Here is a 16614-nt window from a genome sequence, read left to right on the forward strand (position 1 = left end):
TTTATTGAATCTCGATAGTAGTGATACACATATTCATAATATTGAAGCCAAAAGATGCAAAGTTGATAATGATAGTGCAACTTATTTGTGGCACTGCCGTTTAGGTCATATTGGTGTAAAGCGCATGAAGAAACTCCATTCTGATGGACTTTTGGAATCACTTGATTATGACTCACTTGGTACTTGCGAACCATGCCTCATGGGCAAGATGACTAAAACGCCGTTCTCCGGAACAATGGAGCGAGCAACAGATTTGTTGGAAATCATACATACTGATGTATGTGGTCCGATGAATGTTGAGGCTCGTGGCGGGTATCGTTATTTTCTCACCTTCACAGATGATTTGAGCAGATATGGGTATATCTACTTGATGAAACATAAGTCTGAAACATTTGAAAAGTTCAAAGAATTTCAGAGTGAAGTGGAAAATCATCGTAACAAGAAAATAAAGTTTCTACGATCTGATCGTGGAGGAGAATATTTGAGTTACGAGTTTGGTCTTCATTTGAAACAATGCGGAATAGTTTCGCAACTCACGCCACCCGGAACACCACAGCGTAATGGTGTGTCCGAACGTCGTAATCGTACTTTACTAGATATGGTGCGATCTATGATGTCTCTTACTGATTTACCGCTATCGTTTTGGGGTTATGCTTTAGAGACGGCTGCATTCACGTTAAATAGGGCACCATCTAAATCCGTTGAGACGACACCTTATGAACTATGGTTTGGCAAGAAACCAAAGTTGTCGTTTCTTAAAGTTTGGGGCTGCGATGCTTATGTGAAAAGCTTCAACCTGATAAGCTCGAACCCAAATCGGAGAAATGTGTCTTCATAGGATACCCAAAGAAGACTGTTGGGTACACCTTCTATCACAGATCCGAAGGCAAGACATTCGTTGCTAAGAATGGATCCTTTCTAGAGAAGGAGTTTCTCTCGAAAGAAGTGAGTGGGAGGAAAGTAGAACTTGATGAGGTAACTGTACCTGCTCCCTTATTGGAAAGTAGTTCATCACAGAAATCTGTTCCTGTGACTCCTACACCAATTAGTGAGGAAGCTAATGATGATGATCATGTAACTTCAGATCAAGTTACTATCAAACCTCGTAGGTCAACCAGAGTAAGATCCGCACCAGAGTGGTACGGTAATCCTGTTCTGGAGGTCATGTTACTTGACCATGACGAACCTACGAACTATGAGGAAGCGATGATGAGCCCAGATTCCGCAAAATGGCTTGAGGCCATGAAATCTGAGATGGGATCCATGTATGAGAACAAAGTGTGGACTTTGGTTGACTTGCCCGATGATCGGCAAGCCATCGAGAATAAATGGATCTTCAAGAAGAAGACAGACGCTGACGGTAATGTTACTGTCTACAAAGCTCGACTTGTTGCAAAAGGTTTTCGACAAGTTCAAGGAGTTGACTACGATGAGACCTTCTCACCCGTAGCGATGCTTAAGTCCGTCCGAATCATGTTAGCAATTGCCGCATTTTATGATTATGAAATTTGGCAAATGGATGTAAAGACTGCATTCCTGAATGGATTTCTGGAAGAAGAGTTGTATATGATGCAACCTGAAGGTTTTATCGATCCAAAGGATGCTAACAAAGTGTGCAAGCTCCAGCGATCCATTTATGGACTGGTGCAAGCATCTCGGAGTTGGAATAAACGTTTTGATAGTGTGATCAAAGCATATGGTTTTATACAGACTTTTGGAGAAGCCTGTATTTACAAGAAAGTGAGTGGGAGCTCTGTAGCATTTCTAATATTATATGTGGATGACATATTGTTGATTGGAAATGATATAGAATTTCTGGATAGCATAAAAGGATACTTGAATAAGAGTTTTTCAATGAAAGACCTCGGTGAAGCTGCTTATATATTGGGCATCAAGATCTATAGAGATAGATCAAGACGCTTAATTGGACTTTCACAAAGCACATACCTTGATAAAGTTTTGAAGAAGTTCAAAATGGATCAAGCAAAGAAAGGGTTCTTGCCTGTGTTACAAGGTGTGAAGTTGAGTCAGACTCAATGCCCGACCACTGCAGAAGATAGAGAGAAAATGAAAGGTGTTCCCTATGCTTCAGCCATAGGCTCTATCATGTATGCAATGCTGTGTACCAGACCTGATGTGTGCCTTGCTATTAGTTTAGCAGGGAGGTACCAAAGTAATCCAGGAGTGGATCACTGGACAGCGGTCAAGAACATCCTGAAATACCTGAAAAGGACTAAGGATATGTTTCTCGTTTATGGAGGTGACAAAGAGCTCGTCGTAAATGGTTACGTCGATGCAAGCTTTGACACTGATCCGGATGACTCTAAGTCACAAACCGGATACGTGTTTATATTGAACGGTGGAGCTGTCAGTTGGTGCAGTTCTAAGCAAAGCGTCGTGGCGGGATCTACGTGTGAAGCGGAGTACATAGCTGCTTCGGAAGCAGCAAATGAAGGAGTCTGGATGAAGGAGTTCATATCCGATCTAGGTGTCATACCTAGTGCATCGGGTCCAATGAAAATCTTTTGTGACAATACTGGTGCAATTGCCTTGGCAAAGGAATCCAGATTTCACAAGAGAACCAAGCACATCAAGAGACGCTTCAATTCCATCCGCGATCAAGTCAAGGAGGGAGACATAGAGATTTGCAAGATACATACGGATCTGAATGTTGCAGACCCGTTGACTAAGCCTCTCTCACGAGCAAAACATGATCAGCACCAAGACTCCATGGGTGTTAGAATCATTACTGTGTAATCTAGATTATTGACTCTAGTGCAAGTGGGAGACTGAAGGAAATATGCCCTAGAGGCAATAATAAAGTTGTTATTTATATTTCCTTATATCATGATAAATGTTTATTATTCATGCTAGAATTGTATTAACCGGAAACTTAGTACATGTGTGAATACATAAACAAACAGAGTGTCACTAGTATGCCTCTACTTGACTAGCTCGTTGAATCAAAGATGGTTAAGTTTCCTAGCCATAGACATGAGTTGTCATTTGATTAACGGGATCACATCATTAGAGAATGATGTGATTGACTTGACCCATTCCGTTAGCTTAGCATTTGATCATTTAGTATATTGCTATTGCTTTCTTCATGACTTATACATGTTCCTATGACTATGAGATTATGCAACTCCCGAATACGGAGGAACACTTTGTGTGCTACCAAACGTCACAACGTAACTGGGTGATTATAAAGGTGCGCTACAGGTGTCTCCGATGGTACTTGTTGAGTTGGCATAGATCGAGATTAGGATTTGTCACTCCGATTGTCGCAGAGGTATCTCTGGGCCCTCTCGGTAATGCACATCACTATAAGCCTTGCAAGCAATGTAACTAATGAGTTAGTTGCAGGATGATGCATTACGGAACGAGTAAAGAGACTTTCCGGTAACGAGATTGAACTAGGTATTGAGATACCGACGGTCGAATCTCGGGCAAGTAACATATCGTTGACAAAGGGAACAACGTATGTTGTTCTGCGGTTTGACCGATAAAGATCTTCATAGAATATGTAGGAACCAATATGAGCATCCATGTTCCGCTATTGGTTATTAACCGGAGATGAGTCTCGGTCATGTCTACATAGTTCTCGAACCCGTAGGGTCCGCACGCTTAACGTTCGGTGACGATCGGTATTATGAGTTTATGTGTTTTGATGTACCGAAGATAGTTAGGAGTCCCGGATATGATCACGGACATGACGAGGAGTCTCGAAATGGTCGAGACATAAAGATCAATATATTGGACGACTATATTTGGACATCGGAATGGTTCCGGGTGAGATCGGGAATATACCGGAGTACTGGGAGGTTACCCGAACCCCCCGGGAGGTATATGGGCCTTATTGGGCCATAGTGGGAGAGAGGAGAAGGGAGCAAAGGAGGGGGCGCTCCCCCCCCAAGCCCAATCCGAATTGGGAGGGGGGCCGCCCCCCTTTCCTTCCTCCTTCCTCCCCCTTCCTTCTCTCCTAATCCAACTAGGGAAGGGGGGAATCCTACTCCCGGTGGGAGTAGGACTCCCCTTGGGGCGCGCCTAGGAGGCCGGCCTCCTCCCCTCCTCCACTCCTTTATATACGGGGGAGGGGGCACCCCATAGACACACAAGTTGATCATTGATCTCTTAGCCGTGTGCGGTGCCCCCATCCACCATAATCCACCTCGTCATATCATAGCAGTGCTTAGGCGAAGCCCTGCGCCGGTAGCTTCATCATCACCGTCATCACGCCGTTGTGCTGACGAAACTATCCCTCGAAGCTCTACTGGATCGTGAGTTCGTGGGACGTCACCGAGCTGAACGTGTGCAGATCGCGGAGGTGCCATACGTTCGGTACTAGGATCGGTTGATCGTGAAGACGTACGACTACATCAACCGCGTTGTCATAACGGTTCCGCTTATGGTCTACGAGGGTACGTGGACAACACTCTCCCCTCTCGTTGCTATGCATCACCATGGTCTTGCATGTGCGTAGGATTTTTTTTTGAAATTACTACGTTCCCCAACACAAACGCCATGTAATTGCTTTACTTTATCACTATGCGTTAGCGATAGTTGTAGAAGCAATAGTTGGCGAGATGACCATGACGCTACGATGGAGATCAAGGTGTCAAGCCGGTGACGATGGAGATCATGATGGTGCTTTGGAGATGGAGATCGAAGACACAAGATGATGATGGCCATATCATGTCACATATTTGGATTGCATGTGATGTTTATCTTTTATGCATCTTATTTTGCTTAGTACGGCGGTAGCATTATAAGATGATCCCTCACTAAAATTTCAAGGTATAAGTGTTCTCCCTGAGTATGCACCGTTGCGACAGTTCGTCGTGCCGACACACCACATGATGATCGGGTGTGATAAGCTCTACGTTCACATACATCGGGTGCAAGACAGTTTTGCACATGCGGAATACTCGGGTTAAAGTTGACGAGCCTAGCATGTATAGACATGGCCTCGAAACACTGGAGATCGAAAGGTCGAACGTGAATCATATAGTAGATATGATCAACATAGAGATGTTCACCATTGAAAACTACTCCACCTCACGTGATGATTGGACATGGCTTAGTTGATTTGGATCACGTAATTATTTAGATGACTCGAGGGATGTCTATCTAAATGTGAGTTCTTAAGTAATATGGTTAACTGAACCTAACTTATCATGAACGTAGTCCTGATAGTTTTTGCATATCTATATTGTAGATCAATAGCTCGCGTATAGCTCCCCTGTTTTATTTGTTCCTAGTGAAAACTAAGTTGAAAGATGATAGTTCCAATGGCATCTTTAAATATTTGAAGGGTCGGTTATGTAACAAGATACAAGGATGGACAGGGAAACCTCTCTCGAGAGACAAAGAGGTATTTCTCAAATCAGTGGCTCAAGTAGTGCCGGGATATTTGTTGGAAATATAACCTAGAGGCAAGATTATTATTTTATTTCCATGTTCAAAATTAAGTTTATATTTCTGTGCTATAATTGCAATGGTTCTTAAATGAGAGATTAAGAGGAAAACTCATTTGCATGTGTGAAAACATAAATGCCAAAATACATCCCTAGTCTCGCCTCTAAGACTAGCTCATGTATTGTTGATGATCATGTTTTCCTAATCATGGAATTGTTAAAGTAACAAGAATGTCGGTAGTAATGAGAACACATTCTTGGCAAAACAATGGTGTTGGATAGACCCAACACTTATTATATATTATGAGATCTCGTCATCACTTAGTTGTCAGTATTATCATATAATAAGTTAATGTTTAGTCATGTCCCGAGACAATGAGAATATCGTAGACCTTGATGCCAGATGGTTGCTTTGGGTTTGCCAAACGTTTCCTGTAACTAGGAGATCATAAAGGTAGTCTACTAGTACATTGAAAAAATATGTCCCTAACGGAAGGTGTTTCCTTGTGCGTGCCACTTTTTTTTATAATCATATGGTTTTAGTGTTTTGGGGGTAGATTTTTGTTACGGTTTTTTTGGAGTTGAAGCTACTTCATAAGAAGAGTCAAGGGAAGTTTTTGTCACTTTTAGGTTGATTTTCTATTTTTAGGGCATTAAATAAATTTCTACCGATTAAAAATAAAAAATGATTTAAAACTAGATGTAAATGAAGTCTGAAAATGGTGTAACTTGGCATGGTCCCTAGAGGGTGTGGTAAAATGTTGAGAGACTTGAGGAAAATTCGGATACACATCGTGCAGAAACTGAAGAGTCTCCAGGGAAGTATTAGAGTTTCGAAGGAAAACATTCGGGTTTGAAGGGAACTTTACCTTTTTCAGATTTTTTTCCTTCAAACTTTTTTTATGTTGAATATACATCATTGCAAGTTCCATGGTAAAATTTATGAGTATTCTAGGTTAATATGATATTGGGCATTTAATGCATTTCTAATGATTTCATGACAGAAATTAAATTTGAACTACATGTACATTAAAAAATGCCTAAATATTGGCCAAAACATACCACATACTCTACATGTCATTTGATGATGCCATGCAAATGTTCGTAGGTTTCAGAAAACATTTAAATATTCTAAAAGTTCAAAAAAATGTACACAATTATAATTAAATTCGTGTACTTGAATTTTCAAGTACACACATTTGAAAGTATGAAATTTTTAGTCACAAAAGAACTAAATATATGTTAACTACTTTACTTAGGATCTTTCTTCCAATCTTTGAAAAAAGTTAACTGTATTTGCAATTCAATTTAATTTTTATATAAAATGAAATACAAATTTATTAATAAAATGTCCAAAATATAGCAAATAATAAAACCTATAAAGTTCAAAAAAAAATTCGTGCAATACCACAGTCATAGAAAACAATAGACTAAAGTCTAAAAAATAGAAAACCAAAATACCTGCAAATTTGTGCAGTGGAGGGCAAGACTTAGTGACCACCACTTCAGAAACTACTGGTCACGGTCGCCGTCACATGTGAGTTGCCCACCACTGATAATTATGGCGTACGTCTAATCTTAACCCATAATTATAGTGGTGGGTGGTTTTAATAGCCTGCCACTGATAAATAACTACAACAACGGGCATAATTTAGAACATGCCACTAGTATGTGGCCAGGTTACAAGTGGCGGGGTCCTGAGCCCGCCCGCCTCTAATGTGACCCTACCTATTAGCATTTTTCTAGTAGTGAGACTCGTGGCAGAAAACCCTAGCCATAGGTAAGCCTGGACGTCGGTTCCCTTGCCCTTGTGGCCATTTCGACAATGGAAGGTGAAGGAACCAAGAATCACCGTATTCAAGTGTAGATTAAGCTTCTTCTATGTGAGATTTATGTGCGAACCGATAGAAACATTGGAGAGCATGTGGTGTTTTGGTCTCGCGCACCATCACCCAGTTGATCTAGTGGTTTGTCGTCTGATGTTTAGGCCTATCTCGATGGTGATGGAGATGATGTTTGTGTCAATTCTGGTTGGTTGGTGATTCTCCTATTTCCCTTTCGTGTTCTCGATCTTCTTCCATAATAATACGATGATGAAGCGACAATACGGTAGTTTATCTTACAAGGGGTGCATTCTTGACCACAGTGCACTCAATGACTTAAGGTTCTCATCTGCTAGAGTGGATGGCTCATTCGACTTTCCAAACATTTGTTGTTAGTCCAGCTTGTGCAGGTGTGGTCATTCACGATTTCTGCACGAAATATATATATGAATGCCCGAAGAAGGTGAAGCTAGAGAAGACGACTTCAAAGAACTTTAATGTAACATTTAGGATCATTGCTCCTTGTTTGGTATAATCTTTTTTTATCTGACGAGTTATCCATCTAGTCAATTACTACTTCACTAGTAACAAAATCAGATCATTTGTTAATTTTTATTACTTTTTTTAATGCACTTCACTTGTAACTAAGACCCTCTCTAGAAAATCACATGAAAACTAAATATCACTAGTGAAGTGAGGCCGTGAAGGCCGGCCATCGGTCTCTCAATTAACCACCATCATCAAGGACGAGGCGCGCCTTTGGGCCAAGGCCGATGCCACAGAGACAAGGAACATAATTCTCAAGAGTTAGCCATTTTTATGTTTTGGAGATGAGCAACCCCTTTGATCTGTTTGCTCCAACACTCCAACCATGCCTCTATAGCACATGGCTTTGTGAGTATATGTAATCCCATGCTAACACTCTTCTTCTATTAATGAAAAGATACACAACTTTTGCGCATTCGAAAAAGTGAGTCCGTGAAGGCATGTAAAAAATCTATCTCCTAAACACCGGTTGAACATCGGCGTCCTTTCCAGCTTGAGGGCATCTCCAACACGGACCTTCAAACCACTCGCAAATGTTCGGATCGCACGATTCGGACGTGTTCTGCCATCCAACATGTTCCTGTATCGGTCTGTAGGCCGGTCCGGACGCGCTTTTTCCTGCAAACCGGAGACAAAGTGGAGGCTTTGCGGACGTCCGGACCGCTGCCACGCCGCTCTTGACTATCTTGGCCCACCGAAAAAACTCCTCCCTTGCTCGTGCGCGTACCCGCCTGGCGCCAGCTACCCTCATTCATTCCTCTGTAGAGCGGCCTCTCCGCGCCGCTGCTGGCACAGAGCGGACACGACGTCTCATTAGCGCCAACATTGAAGTGGCGTGCCGCCCGAGAGAGCCGCCCGTGCTGCGTCCTCGGTATCCGCACCTGTTCAATGCCGGAGCGACGTTTGCTGTATGGGATGGGACGAATATCTACCATGCCCGTTCAATGCCCGTCCGTCCGCATGATGCCATTAAGCAGGCTCGCCGGTGAAGGAACCAACTCCGACGCCATGTATTGACGCATCCGAATGCTTAGCCTTGTTGGAATCCTCTATTTAAAGGCGGCCACACCCGACTAAACTCCACACCACAACACTTCCGCTCCACATCCTCCTCCCTTGCACTGCATCCACCATGACCGCAAGCTCTAGCGCGATGTGGGAGAGCCTGTCATTGGAGCAGAAGCACGAGGTGGCCTCCCTTGCGGCCGCCTGACAGCCCCGCTGCACCCGGCGGATCAAGCACGACATGCCAGCCAGCTCGCCCGAGGTCTCCGACGACGACCCTATGGGCTCTGCCGAAGACACGGCGACGTAACCCGCGTCGGTGCATGCCGGCCTGACCTTGGAGTAGGTGAGGCGCACTACGACGTCCCCATGGTAGAGAGGAGCAGCATGCGCCGACTCCTATGTCGGTGTTCCAGTAGACGCAGGAGGAGCAGAGGCACAACCTCTTCCTCCTCGAGCAGCATCGGTTGGCGGAGGGCCAAATCTACGGTGAGTGTGCAAGCAAGGTGGCCGTGACCGCTATGACCACGACGAACCCGAATTTCGTTGCGAAGCAGCGAGCGCTCTACGAGGCCGCGCGTGCTCAAGGCGCCGCTTGCAACGCAGAGCCGGCGCAGCCGGACGCGGACGCAGCCGCACACGCGCTGGCGGCGCAGGCAGTCGAGGACTCCAATGCCGCCGGCTGTGCGTCCAACACGCCGCCGTGCAACTTTCGAGGGCGTATGTGGCAGGTCGACAGTGACGGACCATCCACGTCCATCGTCGACCTTTTGAACCTCACCGCCGTTCATAAAGACGACAGATGGAGGACGTGGTCGCCGATGCGAAATACTCCACAAAGAAGGTTGACGCCGGACGCCGCCGTCGGATAGGTTTAGGGTCCGGCCACTCTTTTAATGAAAAATGTTCGTGATGTAATGAATTTCTTTCTTTTTATACGAAAATCTGTTGTGTTTGCATGAATTTCGTCCTATTAATTAACACTTGATTCAAAATATATCCGAGCAAGGATGAATGGCCGGGTCCATATCCGTATTCGCGGACAGCTGCCCGGCCAAATTTATGGATCAGCAAGATGCCCATTAGCCTCAGGGCCTGCGATAAAAAACAGCCGCAGCTAGCGCGAAACCAACAGCTAGTTCAGTGAACTGCGCCCACCGGGACAACCAAAGCGTGCCTGTCGATCCTCTGGGCAGAAACGTCCATCAATTCCAGCCTCGCTTCACGTCCTAGGAAAAGGCGCAAAAGCGAGCGCTCTTTCTGCATGCGCGCAGCGCCTCGTGCACGGGAAATTCTCTTCTCCTCAGGTAAAAATCTCTCGTTGCTCTCGTGGACTGCTCGTCCGGCCGACACCGCGGCCGCGGGTGACATCGGACACGCAGATGCAGCGACCATGAAAAGGGTAAAAAGACGTGTGCATCTCATCATACTCGTGGCAGGCACAGTGACAGCAGTATGCAGTTTGCAGGTACGGAATAAACACGGGAAAGCGAGTACTGTGCATGGACGCTTGGTTTCATAGGGTTTTACCAACCCGTCCGACATAAGTTGTCATTTGGTTTCGGCGCAATGAAGCAAGGGCATCTCTCCATCTTGCAACGTCGACATGCTCGTTGCGTGGACTCCTTTTCACCCGTCGCAAATCCAGGAATATATTCCGGTCAATTTCTTTTGGGGTCACTTCACGGATACGGCGAATCAGACTACTATGTTAGTTGGCAGAACATGAGCGTTCTCATAGCTTAGTGACTCTCGGCCGTCGGATCGATTTTTTGATGCGATTTTGACCGTCGGATCTCTCTTCCGGACGATCTGGGCCGCCGGATCGAAAACAGACACTCCTACAATGAATAGTTCCCTCTCGTTTGTGCCACCGCCTGTAATTTCGCTGCCCCGCCGAGGGTATTTCGGTCATTTCGCGTACTTGGTATAAAAAGGGTGCCGCTGCCGTGGGATGACCTAGCCGCCTCCTCCCTCCCGCACTCGCGCTTCCCCCGCGCCTCTCTCCCTCCCGCCCCGCCTCTCTCTCTCCCTCCAAACCCTAACCCGCGCCGGCCTCCCTGCCCCGCCGCCGTCATCTCCTTCGCCTCCCGGAGCTCAGCCCGAGTTTGGTGGCGCGGGGTTCCTGGCGGTCTTCCTCCCGCTGCTCTGGGTGGCGTGCCGCCTCCGCCGCCGGCAGGAGGGGGCCGCGGTGGCCGCTGGACAGCCCAGCTACCAGCAGCTCTTGCCGCCCAGCTCGTGGGTCACCTCCCTCCTCCTCCCCATCGGGACTGGGCAGGAGGATGAGCGCTGTCGCGCCGCCGCCGCACACCCCTGTCGTCGCGCCGCCGCCGCACACCCCTGTCGTCGCGCCGCCGCTGTCCCTGATGGTGGTGTGCCTAACATCCCCTCCCCTTACCTCGATTCAGATCGTCTCCTCTGCTCTTTTCTTCTTCATTCTGTCCTGACCCCCTCACTTGTTTGTTCGATCCAGAGCAGCAGCCACCCTCCATGGACGAGGACGACCACCACAGCGACGACGGCGCCCCTCACATGGTCGAGCTCGACGGAAGAGCGCTCGCCATGGCCGCGTTCGTCTGCTCCGGCGTGGTGCAGCCGAGCTTGGCCAACGACGAGGTCGTGTACCTCCGCCTCGACGAGCTCCTAGCGCGGGTAAGCAAGGCAGCACCCCCATCCCCATGCTCGTTTCAGTTTTCAGAGGCTCCTTCTTCTTTTGTGTGTGCTGATGACGCCTGCTCTTCTCCATGGAGTTGACAAGATGGAGATCCCTGCCATATCTTATATTCTTCAGTTGTCAAATACTCACTCAGCTATTCAGATTGTTGCATCTTTTCTTCTAGTTTTTCTTCATATTAATCTATGATATGGATTATGACAAATTGAGCTGACAATTTGTGCTTTATAACTTTTGGGTCAGGATGGTATTTATGACAATATGCATCTACTGATACTGTTTGTGTTTGCATTTTAGAATCTTAACGCTTGATATTGACTTTCCAGGGGATGTATTTCTAATGTGTAGGTGAACCGGTTTACAATGCAGAGATTGCGACAAGAAATAACGAAGAACAACGTGTGTATGTGTGCCAATTACCATGGATAATGCTCAATTCTTCTGTTTCTAAATGGCCCTTCACACTACAGGAAAGTGACAATCAGTAAAAGTTAAGGTCAGACTTTGGAGAAGGTAAACATGTATTCTACATATGGTTACTTTTATGTACTTTTAGATATATGCAGTTTCTTGGGTGACTAAGATGGTGTAGAGGCTCTGCCAGGATTACTTTTAATTTCTGCCACCAAATAAGCTATTACAAAAGGAGTAACAAATGCAATATCTGTTCTGATCAAGCTGAGTTCAAAATTAACTATAAAAACAGACATTTACCGATAAGGAAATCTGATAGGTTATGTGTTGTTATCGTATAAAATAGCAACAAGACTTCACTACTGAGAGATATTTATGCCTGCATCATGACAGGTCTCCTTCCAAGTTTGTTGACCTGTTTTTTGTATCCCAAGTTTATTGGCCTGTTTTTTTTGTCCTTCCGAGGTTATCATTCGGTTTGTTTTGCATGCTGAACTGGCATATTTAGTGGCGGGTTTGGTGCTTCTATCACTGTGTTCTTCGAGAATCTCATCATATCTCTCTATCCTAGGAATTATATGTTCACTTCCATGGAAAATAACATTTAAGAGAAACTTCATCACAGACGGTCTTCAGTGTGATATTTATAGACTGTCTCCCACAACAGATTATTGACATCACAATTTAGAGAAGCTTTGATTTCACTATATTCTCCCTTTTGAAATTAATATTTTTTGTACACAACAACACTACTCATTTTAGTGGAGGAGGCAGCGACTCTGACAGTTGGAGAGTTAACATATTTGGTTGCAGGGCATTAGAGGATTTGAGTAGAAGCTGGCGAGCGGTGTCCACAGATTGTACAGCGACCAAGCGGCGATGAAGAATCAATGTGTGGATCTATCATTACCATATGGACTAGGTATGCAAAGTTATTCCTCTGGTATGCTTTATTGTGGCCATACGGCCTTTTATGTTTCATTCCTTTTGTATTTCTGTCAACAAAAAATGTAGAGCCGCACCTTAATTGTCATAGTGATGTTGGATGGCATGGCAGTTGTCCAGTTCTATTCTTTAAGAAGTCGATGTGTGTATATCGATCAAAGTGATGATCACAGTAGACTAAAAAACTTAGTAGTAGAGTTTAAAAGAAAATTCAGAAGCATTGGAGGCTCATGCTTCTACTGTCATGTTTTATGCTCCAGTTAGGAGTGGTGTTTCTAAAATAGAGATTATTGATTTTCACATATATATATAACCTGTGTTCATAGGAGCATTCATGTCTCATTCTTTCTTTTCCATTTTCTTCTCCTTCTAAATTGTAGAGCTCATATTCAAATTAGTAATCTTTTCAACTCTCTTTATAACTTCGCAGGTTTCAGAAATAAGATGTTTGCTTTATTGAACTAAGTTATTCTATTTTTGAGAGAGTATTGCACTAAGATGTTTTATATCCTTATTATAGGGATACAAGCTCCGTGAACCATTCATGTAGTTACCGATTTTAGACAGATTTTGTTTCAGTTACGAAGGTTTAGAGGGATATATGAATGATCTGGAGTTTCAGTTATCATTTGAGCTACTTCCCCATTCATATTTTTAACATTAATCCATCTTATTAGTATTAATTAATTATGATGCTGCCATGTTCATTTCTGCCCTTGGAGGGAGATGAACATATGGTGCTGCCAGCGCAGCACTTAAGGGCATGGAGGCTGACAAGGCGAAAGAGGCATGTTCTCAACCACCAAATTACGATGTTGAGCAGTTCCCGAGCGGAAGATAGCAAGGCGGTTGACGTAGGATACAGAGTAAGCAGAGCTAGCGGCAGTGGACACAGCTACCACGTTGGTGGGCGCACCAGAGGCACAACACACGGTGGACATCGAGGATGTAGTGCACATCAAAGCAGTCGCCGCTCTGCGGTAAATTAGATAGACAAAATACATGACATGTTAGGCTGTTACTCGCTAGCAGCAGAAATATTCAGCTTATTCATGAGGTAACAGCAGGGTCTGTTGCGCTGAATCTTTGAGATGAAACCAAACCAAACTAATACATACCTAGCATCCGTCCAGAAGTCTTGATTACGGAATATATATGGTCCCATTTTAAGTTTCAGAGGATATCCTCGGTTATCTGTTCTTTTGTAGGGATTTGAGAAAAAAGAAAATAAAAAACACTTATAATAAGGCAATGGCTTCGTGAGAAAGCACAAGAAATATCGTTGCGTGGCAGCAAGGCATACCTTAATTTGCTTCATGGTGAACTGGAAATGTGCTTTTATGTCAAACTGAAAAAATATGGTGTCTGCTAGCACCGTAATATGTCCATCCATTAACCACTATTTTGTCGAAATACAGGCCTCTGCTTCTGGTTATTACAAGCTAGGTAGTATTGTGGGAGTGATCGGAAACTTCTACACGACTCATCACCATCATGTCCATGCCCCAGAATTGGGTGAGTGCTCAAGGTATGAAAATAAACGCCGACTAGAATAACATGTTTTACAGCAACATTTCTATGCTTCTAAATGACCATTGTGTTTCTAATTCTACAGGAAGAATTTTGTAGTTCCACTGTTGGATTCCAAGCAGGCAATTCATGATCAGCCTTGCGCAAGCTAAAGAGTGATTGACAGGTGGAGTGACTGCTGGGGTCATAAACGAAGAAACAATGAAGTCACTGGACAGCAAAACAGATTATTTATTCCCAATGTCGTTGCTCTTGCAAAATTGCAGGCCTATTGGTTATGTGGTAAGCAACCATTGGACCCTTTCTACAAGCACATAAGTGTTGATGATGTACATGACAATGATTGTTACCTATTTATCTTAACTGTGACCTTGCTTTGGCATTTCAGAAACATTGTAGTTGCTTATTTGTATTCTATACTTTTGGGTGATTTTACTAGTACCTTGCTTATGTTTGTACAGTACTACTGGATATCTGATGGAGCTTTCATTGCCGTACTGCTTATTCCACCCCTTGCTTTGCTTTCCCCTTTTCTGGCTGGTCTCAATGCACTTTTCAGCCGAGCACCAAAAAGATATGCTGTGCCCCATATTTCTACACTTGGAATACTACTTCTGTCCCTGTCGAGTTCGATATGGATATGCCCCAAAATGTATTTTTGTTTTGCTAAACAGTTTAATGCAACTTAGTGATAAAATATGTCTTCTATTTATGTACACTTCCTCTCAATCACCAATATGGTCCCAGTTATCCATGTTATGTACGTGTTGTCTGCAGGTGGTTATGTTGGTTTTATCTTCCGGTTGGTTGTTAGTCCCCTACAAGAGTTGTCACAATATGAAAAGGCTCCAAAAGGTGTCACGGTCAGGAATCTTTTTCCAGGCATCCGGTGATGATTAGGTAACCAAACCATATCACAAGATGTGTGTTTGTGTGGTCTGGCAAAGTAATGCTCTTCTTTTGTGGTATGTGGAAAGTAATGCTCTCTTTGTTATTCATTTTTGGAGCCGTTAAATATTTTTGCCCTCGTAATAGTTTTAGATGTTATGCCTTAGCATATTATATCAACGAGAAGTGAATGTGTTTTAGCTCGTATCTTCTAAATTAGTGTCTTCCACCGATATCAGAAATTAGTGGTTCATATCATGTTTTGTATTTCTGTTGTATCGTGTACTTCAAAATTTGTATCTCAACCTAGCCTTAGTGATAATTTTAGTGGAAGACATTAGAATTCTTTTCGAGTATGAGGACTGTTATTTATTAACAACAAGTATTTATCACATTTAACAGAAATAGTCTCCTTATTAACAGAAATACACTGATCCTATTCTACCACTATAATTTAGTTCATGTGCTGTAGGCATCACCGTCATTGCAATTCCTAAAGATGTGGAATTCTCATACTAATGCCGCTAATATATATGCTCAAGAGGTCTCAAATTGAAAGCTAGGCGTACTCTTCTTGATAAATTGTGTTTTATAACCAGATCAAGAAAGTTTTTGTATTTCATGATTAAGAGATGAAGTCATGTTTGCCAATGTCACCCATAAATACACTAATTATTTTCCATCCGGAGCTCATTTCCATGTCTGCTCTGGAATATTTTCCTACAGAGAAGAGGGCCACAGTACCAATTGGGCAGATTTTGTCAAGGCGGCGGGAATAAAAGAATAACATATACTCATAAGGATCTCGCCTTCAAGATTATAAGGGGAAATTATTGCTCACTGTCCTGTCCATACGCTTTAGAAGGAAATCACAAGTGTATTTTCTATACAAAACCATCATGTGGTCATCTATATTACGAACTATTCACACCAGATTCATATGGAATGGCACTCATGGCGGTAGTTGAACCAGAGCTATCTATCAGTACGCCTAACTATGGCTTCGTAGTTTTAGCGCATCCACTGCCACTGTGTTGGATTTTGCTCTCTAATATTTCTACTTGTACTACTGAACTTAATTCAACTAATTAGATTTTGTAATATCATGGCTGCATTGAACTTGATGTTGCCTTACTTCTGCGGCCGGTTAGTTTTTATAATCTCATGACTTTGTTGAACTCGATGATGTTACGCTCCTGAAATGTTTGTTCTTTTCCATGAACCAGAAAATCAGTTGTTCTATTACATGTGCTAAACTTGCCTTCCTACTAATGCATCATGCGATTTGATCTTCGGCTGTTTGCCCATGTCGGTTGGACTGGCACCCTCGCGCCAAGGCGCGGTGCCAATCTAGTATATGATGAATGAGCCC

The 16614-nt window shown here is 43.8% G+C and overlaps 1 long non-coding RNA gene across 1 annotated transcript; it reads left to right on the forward strand.

Annotated features, from left to right (window-relative positions):
• Window positions 1–14507: 14507 nt before the first annotated feature.
• On the forward strand, window positions 14508–16042 carry LOC123099971 (uncharacterized). The gene is made up of 3 exons (XR_006448318.1): window positions 14508–14636; window positions 15132–15319; window positions 15969–16042. It is a non-coding gene; the product is annotated as an uncharacterized lncRNA (long non-coding RNA).
• The last annotated feature ends 572 nt before the right edge of the window (window positions 16043–16614 follow it).

This window comes from Triticum aestivum, chromosome 4D (assembly GCF_018294505.1).
Source record: "Triticum aestivum cultivar Chinese Spring chromosome 4D, IWGSC CS RefSeq v2.1, whole genome shotgun sequence".
Lineage (NCBI taxonomy): Eukaryota > Viridiplantae > Streptophyta > Magnoliopsida > Poales > Poaceae > Triticum > Triticum aestivum.